At 42.4% G+C, this 20581-nt stretch overlaps 1 protein-coding gene across 1 annotated transcript in view; it reads right to left on the bottom strand.

Moving 5' to 3' along the window:
• LOC126292321 (glutamate receptor ionotropic, kainate 2-like) overlaps nucleotides 1–20581 on the bottom strand; it is a 1291187-nt gene that overhangs the window by 898046 nt on the left and 372560 nt on the right. The window lies entirely within an intron of this gene.

Below are 20581 nucleotides of genomic sequence, written 5' to 3'. Positions count from 1 at the left end.
ATTCCATTTACGTGTATGTGTTTTCAAGATGCTATATGTAAAACAGTAGTTGAGATTGCTTTCCTCAGTGTCAACGCAGCTAGCAACGTACGCGTTCTAATACCCCCGGTGTCGTATGAACAGTGTCGTGGGCGGAGGGAATTCTTGCAAGGAGATCCTTTTCAGTCTCAACAAGCGTCTCATAATCAAAAAAATTTTACAAGATCCCACAAGAAGAAGTCAGATCAAATGAAAGTGCTGGATACAAAACACGTAATGTCTGATCCAAATCTGCACGAACTGTCAGTCCAAAGTGAAGTGGGGCTCAGTCACGTTGGAACCATATCCGTTAACGATTAACAAATGCGATATGTTCCAGGAACATGGAATGTATGTCTCTGACGAACACTATCTGCACAGGACCATTTAAGCGGATTGAAAGAAGACTATGCCTGACCACAAACTGACTGATATTCTGTTTAGACGGCTCTTCAAAATTCTAGCGTGGGGATTCTCATCGGTCCAAACATGATGCTGTAATTTTCTAGCATTCAGTTTCAACTGATAGAGGCTTAATCCGTGAAAAGGACATATACAGGAAAGTGAACATCTACTGTAAGATGCTGCAGCAGGTATTGGTTGAACTCGACACCAGGTCCGAAGTTCGCAGCATGTATTCCACTGTCAGAGGCAACAGAACGATTTTCGCTTATAACTTTCGATTCAGACGCTTCCAGACGAGGGTTCGTCAACCCAAAGTGATACATTTACCATTCCTGATCGTCGCTAAGAGTCTTTAACACCATCAAGGAATCATCCTGTATATATGTATTTCAGTGTGAGATCCGTTTTTCCGTCGGCGTATAAAATGTTCAAACATCTTACGTCGACTTTGTTTTTTCAAGGGAGAAAGCAGGATTGTACGCATTACCAAGCACAGGAACATACATCTACATTTAAAAGGTTACTTGGTGATTAAATTACAGCAAAAGCCTCTTAGTCAGACTGTGAGTAGCACTGGAGCTGCAGTATATTGTCTATCAAGACAACTTGCTACTCTATTGAGCCCGCTAGTTGGTCGGCGTGAGCACCACATTAAGAACTCGGCGGAATACTAACGTCGATAACATGGAATGCGTTGGAATAACTCTGACATTGTAATAAGATTTGATGTGGTCTTCCTCTTTATTCGTGTTCCATTGTTTGATTCATTACGGTTAATTGAGGTTAGGTTTGGTATTGAATTAACCAGCCTATTTCTAGATGTGTTGATTTCCACTTACTTTTTATTTATTGACCAATACTAAGAGCATACAGATAGAGACGCGATGTGAAGCTCGTTGTCATCTTTTATTGCAAATACATTTATGTAATACTTTGAAGGAACGTGCCTTAAAATCAGTGACTTTGACACCTGCGTGTTTTTCATATATATTTAGACGATACTTTAGTTGTTCATCCTCATGGCATGACATAATATGAATGACTTTTTAGAACACCTGAATTCAATAAACCGAATATTCGTTACATAATGGAGACGGTCAAGGATGACTACCTTCCCTTCCTCGATTTGTTAGTCAGGAGGAAGGTTGATGGTTCGTTGGGACTGTCTGTCTGCAGGAAGCGTGCTCACATTGATTTGTGTCTATTGGCTGATGGTCGTCACCATCCCGCTCAGCGTGAAGGGGTACTTCGTATCTTGGTTCATAGGATCCATGTCATTTCAGACCGTGAGAGTTCGTCAGCAGAGTTAACCTATCTTGAGGGTACTTTTCGTCATAATGGGTACAGTGAAAGACAGATCAGAAGTCCGTTACGCTATCGACCAACCGTGCACCGGGTGAGTGATGATAATAACAAGTGGGTACCAACGTCTGCCTTCGAGAAGACTGATCGTATCTTGCAGAAATATGAAGTGAAATGTGTTTTTCGACCCCCATCTAAGATTAAGGCATGTTTAGGTTTCGTTAAGGATGATCTTCGTTTAAATAACTCAAGTGTCTATCGTATTCCTTGCAATTGTGACGTGTCATATATTGGTCAGATAGATAATGGAGGATCGGTGTACTGATCATAAGCGTGACATACCCTTTCAACAGCCGAGCAAATCGGCAATTGCAGAACATTGTCTGGGCATCTGTCATTCTATGACGATTCTGGCATGCATTTACAGCTATTGGAACAGGGTTACTAAGGAAGCAGTTGAATTTAAATCAGCATGTAACCTCCTAAATAGAGATGGAGTGTTTTGCTTAAATTATGTGTGAAATCCTGCTCTCTTTCTTGTCATAAAAGAAAGGGACTGAAATAATGCTTACTCACCCGTTTTTTTTTAGTAATTTTCACCATCGGTAAGTTCCTGGAACACGTTTTTAAATGTTTGGTTCCGGACAAGAGCAGCAGTGGAAGACTCCATGAGACCTGACCCATAAAGATGAAATTGCGATATACCCTCTATTTATGACCAAGGTATTCTGGAGGTCTTATTTCGTTATCACGGGAGTACGTGACCTGGTAATTCTCATCCCACTCCCACTCCTCAAATATTAAGTATTCCGGAATTGGAATAAAAATACCTACGAATGCCTATCCTGCTCTCACGAAAAGTGAACAAAAGGTGTAAAAAATATATATGTGTGTTTGTAAAGTTAATACCAGACTAATAACACCCCCTACTGTCCAACTACTAGCTCGGCCTGTGTGTTCCAGTAAAGAAAAGAATCTCTATAACAGACCGAATCTCAAACTACCACTTGGAACAGAGGACGAGAAGTACAAACTTCTTGCTATGAGAAGGTAAACCCAAGTGCCCGATATTTATCGTGAACTTTCAGGAACTGTTTTCTAAATATATTTTTGCAGCCTTTAACTAGTAGATATTAGGTGGTGATTTCTTTAACGCTGCTATGCACCACCCCCATAATACCTGCTACGACAGAATGACGGGTGAACAAGATGACAAGAAGCCTATCGATGTAGGTGGATTGAACTGTGTGAAAGCGTTAACAATACGAAGAGAAACGAACCCCGCCCCGGCACATCAGCCGTATGTCGCTGAGATTTGGTTCGCCTTTTTTATTGGTCTGAGATCTCAAGTAACCCGTTTTGTCCACTAAAGTAAGGAACGAACAGCTTACAGCTACCTACTGACCGGCGTTAAATGCTATATGTTTAACTAACACGGTAACGGACTTGTTAGAGAATGCTGTTAAAGGGTTTAATGTTTTCCTCTTTTAACTACTGTAAAATAGTGCAACAGCATTTTCGACCTACTAGCTGTAATGTTGGTCGTTCCTTTTGTCGTAAGTAATAATCACAATGGCACCTCTTTATAACGAGGGATATTTTCATCCACGCTTAATGAATCAGTTTTATACAAAATTAATGTTTCATTTCAGTTTATGTTCATTGTTTAATTTGTTCAGTACGTCTTCATCTGAAACACTCTTTAGTAGACCAATCCTTAGCCATCAAATTATCAGCAAATGATGGGCAACTGCTCGATATCAGTAGCTTTCTCAGCGCTACGAACTTGATATTGTAATTGTCTCCAATTGACATAATGGATCTACCTCTGCATAAGTAAAAATAATTTATGAGATATTTTTGACACTGTGTCTTTTATGTACGTATGTAGCTCTTACTGTTAGTAGAATGGTGTACTGGATGATTATTTCCTAACGAAGCCGGTAACAGAGGAAAAATAAATTGAAGAGCAGCTTTGATGTTACACGATGTCATTTCTACAACTTAAAATTGGTGCGTGGTGGAAACAAAAGCCATACATGGTCTCCGAATCCCCGCTGTCTTAACCCTTCCAGACCAGATTTTTTTTCTAAAGCAAGAAAAATGTTTCTTTTCGTGGTCATGCTCTTAGACGATTTTTTAATGATATTAGATGCAAGATCTATACACAAATACGTACCCGTTTTCAAATCTTACTTTGTACATCTGTATTCAGGTTACAGATTAAAATAACTAATTTGAAACATTCACTATCGTAATAAATAGTGAAATAATAATTCGATAATTACCAAGAAAAATAACAATATCAATACCCAGTTAGATAGTCGAACTACATCCTTATTTTCTGGTAGTCACGAGCTGCTACGCACTGCTACAATGACTTTCTGGTGTTTTCATAGCGGTGCCAAACAGTTAGCACCACTTGCACATGATGAAAAGGTTGAACATTCATAAATGTGTACCTCAGGTTCCGATTTGCAAAAAATACTTCCTTTGTAGCTAAGACACAGTAAAAGTTAATGTACACAATTGTAGCCAAAGCATCTGGAAGTGTTAAGAAACACGTCTGCCCCCCAAACATTCTGAGAGCTCTTTTATTACCGCGACTACACTAGACTCATTAAGCACTTTTTTTAAGGTGTATACCAACTTTTCAAACGTATAATTCTTTAAATCGTATGTGTAAAACCTTGAAACATTTTGCTGCTGTGGCTACTTAATTTTAATAAGAAATTGAGGAGCTGTTTCCTGCCTGATACCAAGATGATGGGAGGTAAAGTGGTATGATTTATGTTACTGCTTTCAATTTAAAGGTCTTAAACACTGTTTACAGCACCACATAAAATTTTGACGATATGGTGAAAATTTCTAGATCTAGTTTTAGACTAAAGGAGACGAGACTGCACCGTAGAAAGTGCAACAAATACGTATCCAAACATACTTATTAATGAAGCAAAACAATTATTCATCATTCCGTTTTACAGCTCTTGTAGTAGCAGTGTTTATCAAAATTCTTATTTATTTAATGTAGGTTTTTTTTAAACTGTATTCTGCGTTATTATGATTGTCATGGTCGTAGAATAGGGTCAAACAGAATTAAAATCGATGTTCCTGAATGTTGAAAATTGCCATTATGACTAAGATGGGTTACGTCAAATTTCATTTAAGCAGCCTGTACTTTCGAAGCCTATTGTCTTAGTCGGGATTTTGTGATGTAATACCTCAAACAATGTTATTTATCCGGAGCATTTTCTTTAAATGAAGAAATTAAAACGATGAGCAACAAATACGCAATCAAGATTACAATTACTGTGTTCGTTTTGTATCGTTTTGGACAGAGGCCTTGTGGATAGGAGTGGAGAGGGCGGAGGGGAGCGGGGGATAGCAATGAGCAGAGGTGGTCTCAATAGCATTCATTTTCCAGGCCATTGTATTTTGGAATTGAAAGAGCTTATAATTTGCAATACGGTGCAATGTGCATGTAAACGCCAGGAAAGCTAACAGATCGATTCTGGTATAGAGTCAAATCGTCAGGGTCAACTCGATATGATTTTATATTGTGAGTCATGTTATACAGCTCAAAACTCTCATTATTGTAACATAACGACACATGCCAAATAGTTTAGTTGCAGAATACACATATCTATGTGAATTGCACAATCTGTCGATCGCACTTTCTGGCTCAGACGTGTATTACTCTCTAAAGTGCCCATTTCGTAGCCGACATCGGTGCAATAGATCTTGAAATATAATACCAGAAGATAAAACTGCTTTGACTGCTATAGAGCTAATATCTACTGTGGAAAAATTTTTGCAAGTAGTCACCATTCATATTATGGAATTTATTTTATTGCACTTTTCCGTTTCGTTATTATATCGAACAGTTAATAGGTCTAAAATTTGTTTTTGAGATTAGATTTTTTATAATTCACACAATGTGATTACCGTTGTTAAAACGAATGAGTAAATACCGTCTGGATCAAAGTTTCGTCTGTTACTGATTGCCTGTTTACATCTGCCCAGTAAACCATCTTCAGATCTGAATTTTTGAATTGTCGCCTCTCTTTTTCTTTTCTCATCTTAGATCCACTGAGAAGATAGAACTGCAGTCAGTAAAAGACGTAAATGGTGATTCAGACTGTGCCAGTTCATTCATTACTACAATTTTCTTCTTTTCTTCTTCTTCTTCTTCTTCTTCTTCTTCTTTTCCTTGTGTTGTAGTACTATGAGCACAATTCATCGTAAAGATATTTTTCTTGTTCATTCACTAACGCAAAAGTCGATAGATATTCATGTCACTTCGTGGTGCCCCATGTATACAATCTGGGGTAGTTTTTCATCTGTTAGCTTTTAGTTGCAGCACACGCATGGGTGGGGCGTGGGGGAGGGGTGGGGAGGGGGGTGAAATGGACAGAAATATAGAAACACCAAAAACACAACATGTTGCCATTTCCAATACAGTGAAGAAAACGTGGAGGCATTCAAAATAGGTTCAAATCGTCTCAGAATGCATAAATACAATGCTTGAAAGGGGTTGAAGGGAATCTTACAATAAGAAACTTCCTGGCAGATAAAAACTGTGTGTCGGACGGAGACTCGGGTCTCGGTCTGGCACACAGTTTTAATTTGCCAGGAAGTTCCATGTCAGCGTACACTCCGCTGCAGAGTGAAAATTTCATTCTGGGAACATCCCCAGGCTGTGGCAAACCCATATTTCCGCAATATATTTTCTCCCAGGAGTGACAGTTCTGCAAGGTTCGCAGGAGAGCTTCTGTGATGTCTGGTACGTAGAAGACGTGGTACCGGTGGAAGTGAAACTGTGAGGAGGCGTCGTGAATCGTGCTTGGGTAGCTGAAATGGAAGAGCACTTGCTCGCGAAAGGCAAATCCAGAGTTCGAGTCTCGGTCTGGCACACAGTATCAATCTTCCAGGAAGTTTCATATCAGCCCATACTCCGCTGCAGAGTGAAAATCTCATTCTGGAAACATTTCTCAGACTGTGGCTAAGCGATGTGTCCGCAATATCGTTTATTTCAGGAGTGCTAGTTCTGCAAGGTTCACAGGAGAGCTTCTGTGAACTCTGGAAGGTAGAAGACGAGATACCGGCGGAAGTGAAGCTGTGAGGACGGGGCGTGAGTCGTTCTTGGGTGGCTCAGATGGGAAAGCACTTGCTCGAGAAAGGCAAAGTTACTGAGTTCGAGTCTCCGTCTGGCACACAGTTTCAGCCTGCCAGGAAGTTTCATATGAGAGCACACTCCGCTGCAGAGTGAAAGTTTCATTCAGGAATCTTATACTAATCTTCCTGCAAAATTGTGGAAAGTTGAGGTGACGATGATGGAGGAGGATAGCGGTCACGCACACTTCGCTCCAAAGTAGATGGGGTTGGGTTCTTTGGGGGAAGAGACCAAACTACGAGGTCATCGGTCTCATGGGGTTAGGGAAGGGCGGGGAGGGAAGTCGGCCGTGCCCTTTCAAAGGAACCATCCCGGAATTTGCTTGGAGCGATTTAGGGAAATCACGGTAAACCTAAATCGGGATGTCCGTACGCGGGACTGAACCGTCGGCCTCCCGAATGCGAGTCCATTGTGCTAACCACTGCGCCACCTCGCTCGGTCCCAAAGTTGAGACTACGAAGGCCCAACGGTATTTCGATCTGGAGACTGCGGTCGCCAGTGATGTGACAATTCATCACCGTGCTCAAGACGATGAGAGTTATGCGAACAGGGGTCTCGTCGTCTTGGAACACAACGAAGTCATTAGGAACCAAACTGGTTTGCACTTGATAACAAAAAATAGTCACATAATACTTGACAGTGATGGGAGATCGCAGAAAAATCTTCAAGCCCATGGAAGACCACGAAATGGCTGCCGAAATCATCACTAGATTTCCGCCATGTTTCACTCCTGCGAAGTGACGCCGCCCAGAAGTTGAAACGCAGTGAAACAAGACTCAGCCGACCAAGGGATTTCCTTTAGTTACTCCATAGCCCAGGTTTTAAGGCTTTGGCACCATCTTTCCCTGGTAAGCGCCTTTGTATCACTGATGAATAGATCTGGAATTACAGGTCGCCCTGCACTCCAAAGCTTATGGAGATCTCTTCGTGTTGCTTTTATGCTGACAGTGTTTACGAATGCGAATTTCAGTTCAGTAATTACTTTTGCACCTGTCGTCTGCTTATTTTTCATCACATTCGTCTTCATTGACCGTCTGTCACGATTATGCAACATACATTTTATTTCACTTTGTGACTTAGTTCAGTTTTCTCTGTATGGGGGGGTAAATCTTCGAAGGGGCTCCTCTTGAAATACCAAACACTACGGCTAACCCGGTTAAAGTAGCACCAACCATACTGGCACCAATTATTTCCCTACGTTCGAATGCATTCAGCTCCGACACATTGCCCTGACAGCTACGCAGTACACTATTCAGACATCGACTGGCACTTGTAACGCACTCAGGACATGCGTGCCGTTCGTGGGAGAATAGATCAGCGCAATCCACTGGCTTGGGTGTAATTTGAATGTTCAAGCATGAATTTCTTGCAATGTTTCCACATTTTTGTCCAATCGATTTGTGATACTTTCTTGTTTTTTTTTAATATTTTTTTTTATATCTACTACAGACAGGGTTATTTTGTAAGCGTGATAACGTTACGGAGATGTTTAGCAAACTCGAGTGGCAGACACTGCAAGTGAGGCGCTCTGCATCGCGGTATAGGTTCCTGTCCAGGTTTCGAGATGGTGCATTTCTTTATGAGGTATCGAATATATTGCTTCCCCCTACTTATATGTCCCGAGGAGATCACGAATGTATAATTAGAGCGATTCGAGCGCGCACGGTGGCTTTCCGGCAGTCGTTCTTCCCGCGAACCATCCGCGACTGGGACAGGAAAGGGAGGCAATGACAGTGGCAGGTAAAGTGCCCCCCGCCACACGCCGTTGGGTGGCTTGCGGAGTATAAATGTAGATGCAGGTGTAGATGTAGACTACAGACTAAATCACGTTTTCTATGGAATCAAAATTTTAGGAAAGTACGTCAACCGAAGATTCATTAATTCTGGCAACATACTCCTACATCGCAGCGCTATTGTGAACTCAATGTTTCCCTTATTTGCACGTGGCGTTTTCCGAAAGACAAGAGCATTTTTTTTTTGCCAAGAATTCTCGTTGCCTATCACATTGCTTGATCAACACCACGGTTATTCGAAGCCGCTCTACGCGAATACGGTCCACGTAGTCGTAGCAGTTATTCTGAATACATCACTTTGTAGAGGACGTACAGGAAATAAATTTATAAAAATAATAAGTCTACTGAGATTTTTGTCACGGCCAGTAGCTCAAGCGTTGTTGCCAAATATTCTCAATTCCGCTTAGAACTGTCTACTCTGTGATTTACGGACCAGAGTTTCCTATCCCACAAGGACACATTTAAGCTTCACCATCCCTGCAAAATATTATGGATATCACGAAAACAGTGTGTGTGTTAGCGCTGTGACCGAAAGCAGACGAGCGAGCGTATGGCGTTTTCTGAAAGACTGACAATCGTAACACCAAAAAATAATTAATATCGAATAATGAAATTTTGGGGATAAATTTGTCTAGGTAACTCTTTCAAATTCTGAGGGTGGGAGGGGTAAAATACAGGGAGCGAAAGGCTATTTACAACTTGTACAGAAAGCAGATGGCAGTTATAAGAGTCGAGGGGTATGAAAGGGAAGCAGTGGTTGGGAAGGGAGTGAGACACGGTAGTAGCCTAACCCCGGAGATAGTCAATCTATATATTGACCTAGCAGTAAAGGAAACTAAAGAAAAATTCGGAGTAGGAATTAAAATCCATGGAGAAGAAATAAAAACTATGAGGTTCGCCGACGACATTGTAATTCTGTGAGACAGCAAAGGACTTGGAAGAGCAGTTGAACGGAATGGACAGTGTCTTGAAAGGGGGATATAAGAGAAACACCAACAAAAGCAAAACGAGAATAATGTAATGTAGTCTAATTAAATCAAGTGATACCAAGGGAATTTGCTTAGGAAATGAGACACGTACAGTAGTAAAGGAGTTTTGCTATATGGGGAGCAAAATAACTGATGATGGTAGAAGTAGAGAGTATATAAAATTCAAACCGGCCATGGAAAGGAAAAACGTTTCTGAAGAAGAGAAATTTGTTAAGATGGCGTACAGATTTAACTGTCAGGAAGTCCTTTGTGAAGGTAATTCTATGGAGTGTAGCCTTGTATGGAAGTGAAACATGGACAATAAATAGTTTGGATAAGAACAGAAGCTTTCGAAAAGTGATGCCACAGAAGAATGCTGAAGATTAGATGCGTAGATTACATAACTAATGAGGAGGTATTGAATAGAATTGGGGAGAAGATAATTTGTGGCAGAACTTGACTAGAAGAAGGGATAGATTGGTAGGACATGTTCTGAGGCATCATGGGTCCACCAATTTAGTATTGGTAGGCAGCATGGGGGCTAAACATCGTAGAGGGACGGCAAGAGATAAATACACTATGCAGATTGAGAAGGACGTAGGTTGCTGAAGGTACTGGGAGATGAAGAATCATGCACAGTATAGAGTAGCATGGAGAGCTGCATAAAACCATGCTTTGGACTGAAGACTAGAACAACGACAACAGGTAATTTATTTAAGTCATTAACAGTTCAAGATCACAGACTATGTCAAATTATGCTACAATAATTATCGTGCTAGCGCCAGAATGTTGAGTGCAAAGATGCAGACGTGGTTGAATTGTATTGTACAGATGGCAGATGGCAGTTCATGGGATGGAGTTCCATGCCTGTTGCACTTAGACGATCAATATAGGGGTGGTTAATGAAGTTCCTGGATGATGCTAGATTGGTCGTCCGATAATGTCCCATATTTGCCCGATTGGAAACAGATCTCGAGATCGAGAAGGCCAAGGCAACATGTCGACACAGTCTAGAGCATGTTGGGTTAGAACAGCGGAATGTGGGCGAGCGTTATCCTGTTGGGAAACCCCCGTTGGAATGCTGTTATAAGCCGCAGCACAACAGGTTGAATCACCAGATCGAGGTACAAATTTGCATTCAGGACGCGTGGGATAACCACGAGAGTACTGCTGCTGTCATACGAAACTCCTAGTGCAGGTCCAGTGTATCTAACACGCCGACAGGTTCGTTGAAGTCTCTCAAATGGCTTCCTTCTAACCAACATACGGTCATGACTGGCACTAAGGCTGAACCAGCTATCATCTGGAAACACAATCGACCTCCACACTGCCCTCCAACGAACTGTCCCTTGATACAAACAAAGTCGCAAATGGCGGTGGTTTGGGGTGAATTGAAACCACGCTAGAGGACATCTGGCACGGAGCTGTCATTGTAGTGCCGGTCGGTGTGACCGAGCGGTTCTAGGATCTACAGTCTGGAACCGCGCGACCGCTACGGTCGCAGGTTCTAATCCTGCCTCGGGCAAGGGTGTGTGTTGTGTCCTTAGGTTAGTTAGGTTTAAGTAATTCTAAGTTCTAGGGGACTGATGACTTCAGAAGTTACGTCCCATAGAGCTCAGAGCAATTTGAACCATTTTTGTCATTGGAGTAATCGATTTGTAACAGTTCTTTGCGTCGCTGTGGTGCCGACTGCTGCTCAGGTTGCTGCTGCAGATGCATTGCGATGTATCGGAGCCAGAAGCTAAAATCGATGGTTTTCCCTGTCGGTAATGCCATGGGGCCGTCCAGAGACCGATCTTCTAGGGACTGTGTATTTTCGTAACCAACGCTGCCATGTACAATCTACATCTACATCTACGTGATTACTCTGCTATTCATAGTAAAGTGCTTGGCAGAGATTTAAATGAACCACTTTCATGCTGTCTCTCTACCGTTCCACTCTCGAACAGCACGCGGGAAAAACGAGCACTTAAATTTTTCCGTGCGAGCCATGATTTCTCGTATTTTATCATGATGATCATTTCTCCCTATATAGGTGGGTGCCAACAGAACGTTATCGCAATCGGAGGAGAAAAACATGCGATTGAAATTTCTGGAGAAGATCCCTTCGAAACGAAAAATGCCTTTTTTTTAATGATTGCCACAGCAATTCTCGTATCATGTCTGAGACATTATTTCCCCTACTTCGCCATAATACAAAACTAGCTGCCCTTCTTTGTACTTTTTCGATGTCATCCGTCAGTCTCATCTGATGCGGATCCCACACCGCACAGCAGTACTTCATCTACATATACATCCATACTCCGGAAGCCACCTGACGGTGTGTGGCGGAGGGTACCCTGAGTACCTCTATCGGTTCTCCCTTCTATTCCAGTCTCGTATAGTTCGTGGAAAGAAGGATGGTCAGTATGCTTCTGTGTGGGCTCTAATCTTGCTGATTTTGTCGTCATGGTCTCTTCGCGAGATATACGTAGGAGAGAGCAATATACTTCTTGACTCTTCGGTGAAGGTATGTTCTCGGAACTTCAACAAAAGCCCGTACCGAGCTACTGAGCGTCTCTCCAGCAGAGTCTTCCACTGGAGTTCATCTATCATCTCCGTAACGCTTTCGCGATTACTAAGTGATCCTGTAATGAAGAGCTCTGCTCTCCGTTGGATCTTCTCTATCTCTTCTATCAATCCTATCTGTTACGGATCCCACACTGCTGAGCAGTATTCAAGCAGTGGTCGAACAAGCGTACTGTAACCTACTTCCTTTGTTTTCGGATTGCATTTCCTTATGATCCTTCCAATGAATCTCAGTCTGGAATCTGCTTTACGGACGATATACTTTATATGATCATTCCATTTTAAATCACTCCTAATGCGTACCTCCAGATAATTTGTGGAATTAACTGCTTCCAGTTGCTGACCTGCTACTTTGTAGCTGAATGATAAGGGATCTATTTTTCTATGTATTCGCAGCACATTACACTTGTCTACATTGAGATTCAGTTGCCATTCCCTGCACCATGAGTCAATTCGCTGCAGATCCTCCTGCATTTCAGTACAATTTTCCATTGTTACAACTTCCGATGTCATCCACCAGATCATTTATGTATATTGTGAATACTTCAGAATAGGGCGGACAAGCGTAGTGTAAGCAGTCTCTTTGGTAGACGTGTTGCACCTTCTAAGTGTTCTGCCAATGAATCGCAGTCTTTGGTTTGCTCTACCCACGTTATTATCTATATGATCGTTCCAATTTATGTTATTTGTAATTGTAATCCCTAAGTATTTAGCTGAATTTACAGCCCTCAGATTTGTTTGACTTAACGCGTTATCGGAATTTCCATGATTTCTATTAGTACTCATGTGAATAACATCGAACTTTTCTTTATTCAGGGTCAATTGCCACTTTTCGCACCATACAGACATCTTATCTAAATCTGTGCGCAAGTCGTTTTGATCATCTGATGACTTTACAAGATGGTAAATGGCAGCATCATCTCCAAACAATCTAAGACGGCTACTCAGATTGTCTCCTGAGTCGTTAATATAAATGAGGAACAATAGAGGGCATCGAACACTTCCTTGGGGAACGCCGGATATTACTTCTGTTTTACTTGATGACTTTCCGTCTATTACTACGAACTGTGACCTTTCTGACAGGAAATCACGAATCCAGTCACACAACTGAGGCGATACTCCGTAGGCATGTAGTTTGATTAGAAGACGCTTGTGAGGAACGGTGCCGGCCGGGGTGTCCGGCCGCAGGTTCGAATCCTGCCTCGGGCATGGGTATGTGTGTGATGTCCTCAGGTCAGTTAGGCTTAAGTAGTTCTAAGTTCTAGAGGACAGATGACCTCAGAAGTTAAGTCCCATAGTGCTCAGAGCCGTTTGAACCATCTGAGGAACGGTGTCGAAGCCTTCTGTAAATCTAAAAATATGGAATCAATTTGACATCCCCTGTCGATAGCACAGTGGCTCCTTTCCTGCAAAGTCTTCCCACAGTGTAGGAGAAGGAACTTCCATCTACTCTAGCCATATTACATGACGTCGTTCAAAGTCAATGAGGTATTGATAATGGCTTCTTTGTCGCCTTATAAGAATTATGGATTAGCGCCAACTCATTCAAAGGTAACTAATGCACACAACAGTGGGTACAGAAGTGTAAAGCAAACTTACCAGCGCCAATCTTCTGCGACTGACATCATCTTTCAAATCGAGAAACACTCGCTCCAAAATTCTTTAATGTCGCACAACTCCTTCTTTGTGTTTCGATTTCTTCTCCGTCATTGTATTTACATTGTCCTGTCTTTCAGTATTTTGTCGGCTTCGGCTATAGCTACGGAAACTAACACAATATTTAGATACTTAAACTCCGCACGGTAACTAGTTTATGTCTGAGGAAGCATATTTTACGCGAGTGAATATTAAGTGTAACATGTATGTTGTCGTCGTATGTTCCCCTCTTACAATAAAAAAAAGTACAGATATATTAATTTCAGTCCGTGATTTTGGAAATGTCGCTCAAGAACTGTTACATTAATAGAACTTGCTGTCGACGTCATGTGTGCGGTGATACTGAGGTATTTTGGTCAATAGATTGAAACGATTCAACAAGTTTATTGCTTTGTGTTTTCACAACTAATTCGTTTCGATCATTACAAGACTTTACAGATCACCCGTATATCAAGCATCATTTAATGACTTTTTTATGTATATAGTTATTCGTTGGCGCTGATAGTGGGAACGTGAGCTACAGCAAGCAGCTTGCTGTTCTAGGCTCAGCACGCAACTATTAATCATCGGTGCCTAACAGCGCTGAAAACGCAAAAGCATTTATACTTTAAAAAAATTATTGAAACTGCTTGTCACTCCTGGACATCATTTTCGATAACACATCAGATTTTCCTCAAATTCAAAACTGACGTGGCGTATGTTGTCTACCTGAGATGGAAAGGGAAGTAATTTTTTGGCCTGCGGCGATCTTCCGCCGCTGAGAGCGGTTCGCCCGAGCTCCCACGGCATATTTCAGCGTCGACGTGTTCTCCGCTCTGGGAGGGTCACAGTATGTTAAACGAATCACGTAGGGGCGCGCGAGGATTGCCGCCGCGTGGATGCGCCCCCACGCTATCGCCCGAAATGACTAATGGTTCCTCGCCGAAAATTATTGGCGTCAGCGACCGCCCCACGCCGAGCTCTATTTGTCAATGACGCCCGTCCGACGTCGCCAAAATCCTCGCAAGATCCACCGGAACATGTAAAAGGGAGCCCCGCCCTAACAAATTACAGCAGTCCTACAGTAAAGGAGATCGGCCCCGTCGTTTCTAAAGCTTCAGTGTAACAGGGATACTTGGTTTATCTGTTCTGATTTTGAAACTGAATGTATTTGGCGCGAAAACCTTTAGGTTTATTAGGATTATTTAGCAAGCGAAGAGCCGGGAGTGGTAAGATCAAATAAATAAATAAATAAAATAAAACTTCACCCAGAAGAAGACAAATGTATTTACGATGGCGTGGAATTTAAAAATCTCATACGATAACATGACTACCTGACATTGTCAATCTTGCAGGAGGCGGTCTTTAATATAGTGTTACAGTGGAAAAAGGGATACAAAGATTATTAGTTTTGACCAGTTAAATGGACATCTTCAGAAAACAGTGTCTGCATTGGTTTGGAAACGTAAACATAGTTGTGACAAAGCTTCTAGCTTTAATAGCCAATGTAGACTCTGCTTCCTGGTATGTGGTCGCAGATGGCCATTTAACCTGTCAAAACTACTTATCGTTGTATCTTTTCTTTAACTCTTGTCAAACAAAAAGTGTTCCAGAAGACATCTGAAAATTCGAGATATTTTCAATACGGCTTTCCTTAGAGCTTCAGCCTTAAAATGAATTCATTTAAGCACTACGTATATGAATTCCATCCGATATTGTACTGCCTGTGTTGTTCCGTAGTACGATGCATTATTCCTTCGTAGATGCATGTGCTGTGGCTACTACAGCGACTATGAAACGCATGAAATGTATTCCCACCTGCGAATAAGTACAACCATCACTTCTATGATGGAATGACGACAATGAAAGTGATATGAGTTACGGTCCGGCACAAACTTTGATTGTTGTTACTCCCTTAGACAGCTGATGGTTCTACTTATTCGCAGCTGTGAATACATTTCATGGGTTTCATAGTGGCTGTAGTCGCCGCAGAGCATTTTCCTTCGGACATGCATGCATGTCCAAAGCAATATTGCATCGTACTAAGAAACAACATAGGCATTGCAATATCGTGTTTATCTGCCAAAATCGGGTAAGCAATATACATAATGGACGTAAGAGCGCAGGTTGTAGACAAATCTATGGACTTTGGGTCTAACCGTTAGTCGTGATCGGATAGCCTCATGATGAGGCGGCCGTTTGCGATAAGCGTGAAATCCGGGTTGGAGTCCTGATCTGGCACAGATTTCTACTATTGTCTTTCCATTCGCAACTGCGACTACGTTTCATGCAAAATGAGTTCAAGCACTGCTGGAACACAAAAAAAAAAAAAAAGATTTCATTTCACACGAGTATCAAAAGAAGCTTCACTAAACATTCAGTAAACACTATTGACATCTATAAGCATGGCAGAGCAAAACAATCGTTTAGCAACTATAAAACTGTTTAAAATAAAACCTTTAGGCAAAGTAGGCAAGTAGTATTTGAATTCTTTAAGTAGAATGCAAGTAACTGCTGCTAGTTCTATAAAACATGCATAAACAAAATTTAATTTTAGTCGAGTGGACTTCTGCTACATTGGTGCTCGCTTGGGTGACAGCTGTCATCCACCATTGTTTCCTATGTCTTTTTTAACAACAATGAAACAAAATAGGATATATATACTTGCGTAATTATAGTGGATTCAATTAATTACTCGTCTCCGCACTTGAATATGTACTGTAACAGCCACATATAAACGATTTGAACGAAAACCAGCTAAAGTAAATTTATATTTCATTAAATATGAACAAAGCGAGTAAGTGTGGATTGTGAACCGTACACTGCAATACCGATGTCTGGATCTCACTAGTACAACAGTAACAGCAAAATTTCCAGAACTGCTTTCTAACAATGGTATTATTTCAGTCTGAACTCTCCCAACAATTGATATAAACTTCCTTCAAGAGGTCAGGGCAGGTCCACGTATTGAACCTAACACACCGCATCCTAGTTGATTTGTCCTGTGACCTACCACACTCGTAACATCTTCCGCTTTTCCCTTTCTTTCATCTTCCAGCCTGTCTACAGTCTCTTCTATCTCAAGCTATGAAAGTCCAAGTCCCCTTATCTGCTTCGGAACCTATGGTGCTCGACGCCTCCCTTCTATCTGGGGCTTCATAAGCTCCGATGCAAGATAGATTAAAAAGTAATTCTCCTCACTGCTTTACCTTCACTTTTACTGAATTTATAAACGCAAAATGCGTTTATTGCATCTAAGATTAGTAAATTGTAGAACACTACCGTTTGACAATCACCTTGTATTTCGAGCCGCATCATTTTTTTCTTATACATATATATCTCCCAATGACAGCCACAATTGAACAACTAACTTTGCTTACAACACAACTCTAACCACGCAAGTGATTGCAAGTAGGTAGAGTGCTGTGAGTGAAACATTATGAAACACTGCCGACACATATGACGGAGCGCCAATGCAATGGAACTGCTAACATCCGCAACCACGTGTTTATCTTGGAAGGTATTCGTTTCCGGACTCGTGTTTATTCGACTTATTTTTCTTGTATACGAGAAGTGGTCAATAAGAAATGTAACACTTCCTTTTCTCTACCAAATTCGGGTGCAAATATACAGAATGTGTTGTGGGAATCGTGGCAATTTCCCGCTTCAGCTCCTAGAGTTTCACGAAGTTCCCATAGGTTGCAGAACTGCGTGTAGCCTTCAGAATGGTTTCTTCTATAATGGAGGAGCAATCCAAGCAGAGACTATCACTGAATTTCTTTTGTCGGAGAACCAGAACACCGCAAATGTCTATCGGCGTTGCAGAATGTCTATGGAGACCTGGCACTGAACGAAAGCTTGATGTGTCATTAGCAAGGCCTTCTGTTATCATTGCAACAATTTCGCACCAATCTGACATCCTGAGTGGCGGCTGGCCACTCAAGGATATGACTCCTTCAGTGTTATGACATGCGAACACTCGAATTCGAAGTGATCGACAGATCACAACCAACCACCTTGCTGCTCAACTGGACGTCCGCCAGCTGGGGTACTGAAAGGTGTGTTCCCGTATCTCCCACCTTTTGACTTCCACCTGTTTTACCCAGTGAAGGATGCGTATCATAGGGAGCAATACGTGGACGATGTGGAGGTTATTAAAGCAGGAAGACGTTGGCTCCAACGTCAGTCCGTAGAGTGGTAACATGGAGGTCCTCCCTGATAAGGTGGCGTACGGCCGTCGCATTTGAACAAAGATTATGTTGAAAAATACAGTTTTGTAGGCAAAAGAGTGGAGAATAAAATGTTGTAATTTTATGCAAAATATAGCCGACCTGCTTTCGGAAAAAAACGTGTTTTTTACTTATTGAAAGTGGCCCTGTATATACATGTTTATAGCGGCGTTTGCATAATGCTGTCAGTGCTAACAGACAAGCAAAACAGCGTCAAATAACTGCAGAAATCAACGTGGGACGTAGGTTAAAGGTATCCATTAGGACAAAGCGGCGAAATTTGGCGTTAAATGGGTATGGCACCAGAAAAACTGCGCGAGTGCCTTCGCTAAGAGCACGACATCGCCAGCAGTGCCTCACCTGGGCTCGTGACCATATTGATTGATTTATAGAAACCTCTTCGTGTGAATCACCTGGGTACAGATGACAAGTCCGCCCATCCACTGCTTTGTAACTTATATACACGATACTACCGCCATCAGTTTATGTGCGTATAGCTATTTCGTGACTTGCGTCACCCATACACAACCAAGTACAAATAGACATTGCTACCCAATCAGTACTACTAAATAGCTGAAGACTCAGCCCAAATTAGGGCAGGTTGCACTGTCTGCGGCCGGACGATCGTATCTAAATCCGTTCAGCTACTCGTGATATTAGCCTTTGCATACAGACAGAAAAACGCGACGGGGACTTTCATAATATGCATGGATAAGCCTCATAGCTAACCGTTGTATTTATAGCGGGAATGGCACGTAGTTGGGGGTGTGGTACACTTGTACGCTACGACAGACTGAAGTGATAAGACTTCGTAAATAAGCAACTGTGGCTTATCGAGTCTGCGGGCAATACGGAGACGGCTGGTTCTTAAAGTCTGTTACGCCACCTACTTGTGAGTTTAAAGCGAGCGTACGGAGCTCATAGTGACCTCTACTGAGGACGCCCAGTCCGGAACCGTGGGACCGCTACGGTCGCAGGTTCGAATCCTGTCTCAGGCATGGATGTGTGTGATGTCATTAGGTTAGTTAGGTTTAAGTAGTTCTACGTTCTAGGGGACTGATGACCACAGATGTTAAGTCCCATAGTGCTCAGAGCCATTTGAACCATTTTTTGAGGACGCCCACCAGCAAGCGCCCACCTGACACGGACGGACGTTCGGAAATAAAGGCTAATACCGGAAAATAGCTGCTTTTGACCCGCCCACTTACGTTACACTTCGGTAAGACTCAAATGACCTGAGTTATCGTAGGGTGCGAAACGACTTAGTGTTTCTCTGAGTGCATTTTCTGTGAGTGCCTATATCACAGCTTTTCGCCCTCAAATGGTTCAAATTGATCTAAGCACTACGGGACTTAACACCTGAGGTCATCAGTACCCTAGACGTAGAACTACTTAAAACTAAAAACCTAACGACATCACACACATCCATGCCCGAGGCAGGATTCGAACCTGCGACCGTAGCAGCAGTGCGATTCCGGACTGAGGCGCCTAGAACCGCTCGGCCACGGCGGCCGGCTTTTCGGCCACGAACGACAACAATGCACATGTTATTAACGACTTATTTATTTCATCGGTTCGCGTATAATGCGTTATCAGAACATAAAGCCGCGCTGGATAGCCACGTGGTATGAGGCGCCTTGTCACGGTCCGTACGGCTCCCCCCGTCGGAGGTTCGTGTCCTCCCTCGGGTATGGGTGTGTGTGTTGTCCATAGCGTAAGTTTAAGTTAGATTAAGTAGTGTGTAGGCTTGGGGACGGATGACCTAAGTAGTTTGGTAACATAAGACCTTATCACAAATGTCTAGTTTCTCCAGAACATAAAACTTGCAGCAGTGTCAACACTGAAAACATTAATTATGATGTTCCTAACAATGGGATGTTACCGAAACGTCTAAATAAATCAAGTTTCTGAGACAGGCGCTCTGTACTGAGATACTGGCAATCAGACTCTGCGCGAATATCGGTAGCACGTTAAATTTAGTGTGCCTAACCTGTTGTTTCTTAACGACCTCAGAAGTCAAGCACAAGTGCAGTAAGTGCAGATGATTATATAGATATAAAATAGTTTCGGAGAGAGGCAAGAATTTCCGTACCTCGATTATCGAAAGCGGGTGGAGTTGGGTGGTTGGTTTGGAGAAGGAGACCAGACAGCGTGGTCATCGGTCTTATCGGATTAGGGAAGGATGGGGAAGGAAGTCGGTCATGCCCTTTCAGAGGAAGCAGCCCGGCATATGCCTGGAGTGACTTACGGAAATCACGGAAAACCTAAACCAGGATGGCCGGACGCGGGATTAAACCGTCGTTCTCCCGAATACGAGTTCAGTGTCTAACCACTGCTCCACCTCGCTCGGTGACAGGTGGAGTGTGAACCACGATAGTCTCCTTCAGATTCGACATTCAGCAGGACTGATATAACAGTTTTGTGCACAAGAATACCTTGTGTGGTAAACCAATTTCATGGTGACTACACTGTGGCCGGCCGTTGTGGTCG

Source organism: Schistocerca gregaria, chromosome 1 (assembly GCF_023897955.1).
Source record: "Schistocerca gregaria isolate iqSchGreg1 chromosome 1, iqSchGreg1.2, whole genome shotgun sequence".
Classification (NCBI taxonomy): domain Eukaryota; kingdom Metazoa; phylum Arthropoda; class Insecta; order Orthoptera; family Acrididae; genus Schistocerca; species Schistocerca gregaria.
This window is presented reverse-complemented; position numbering and strand designations above follow the sequence as displayed.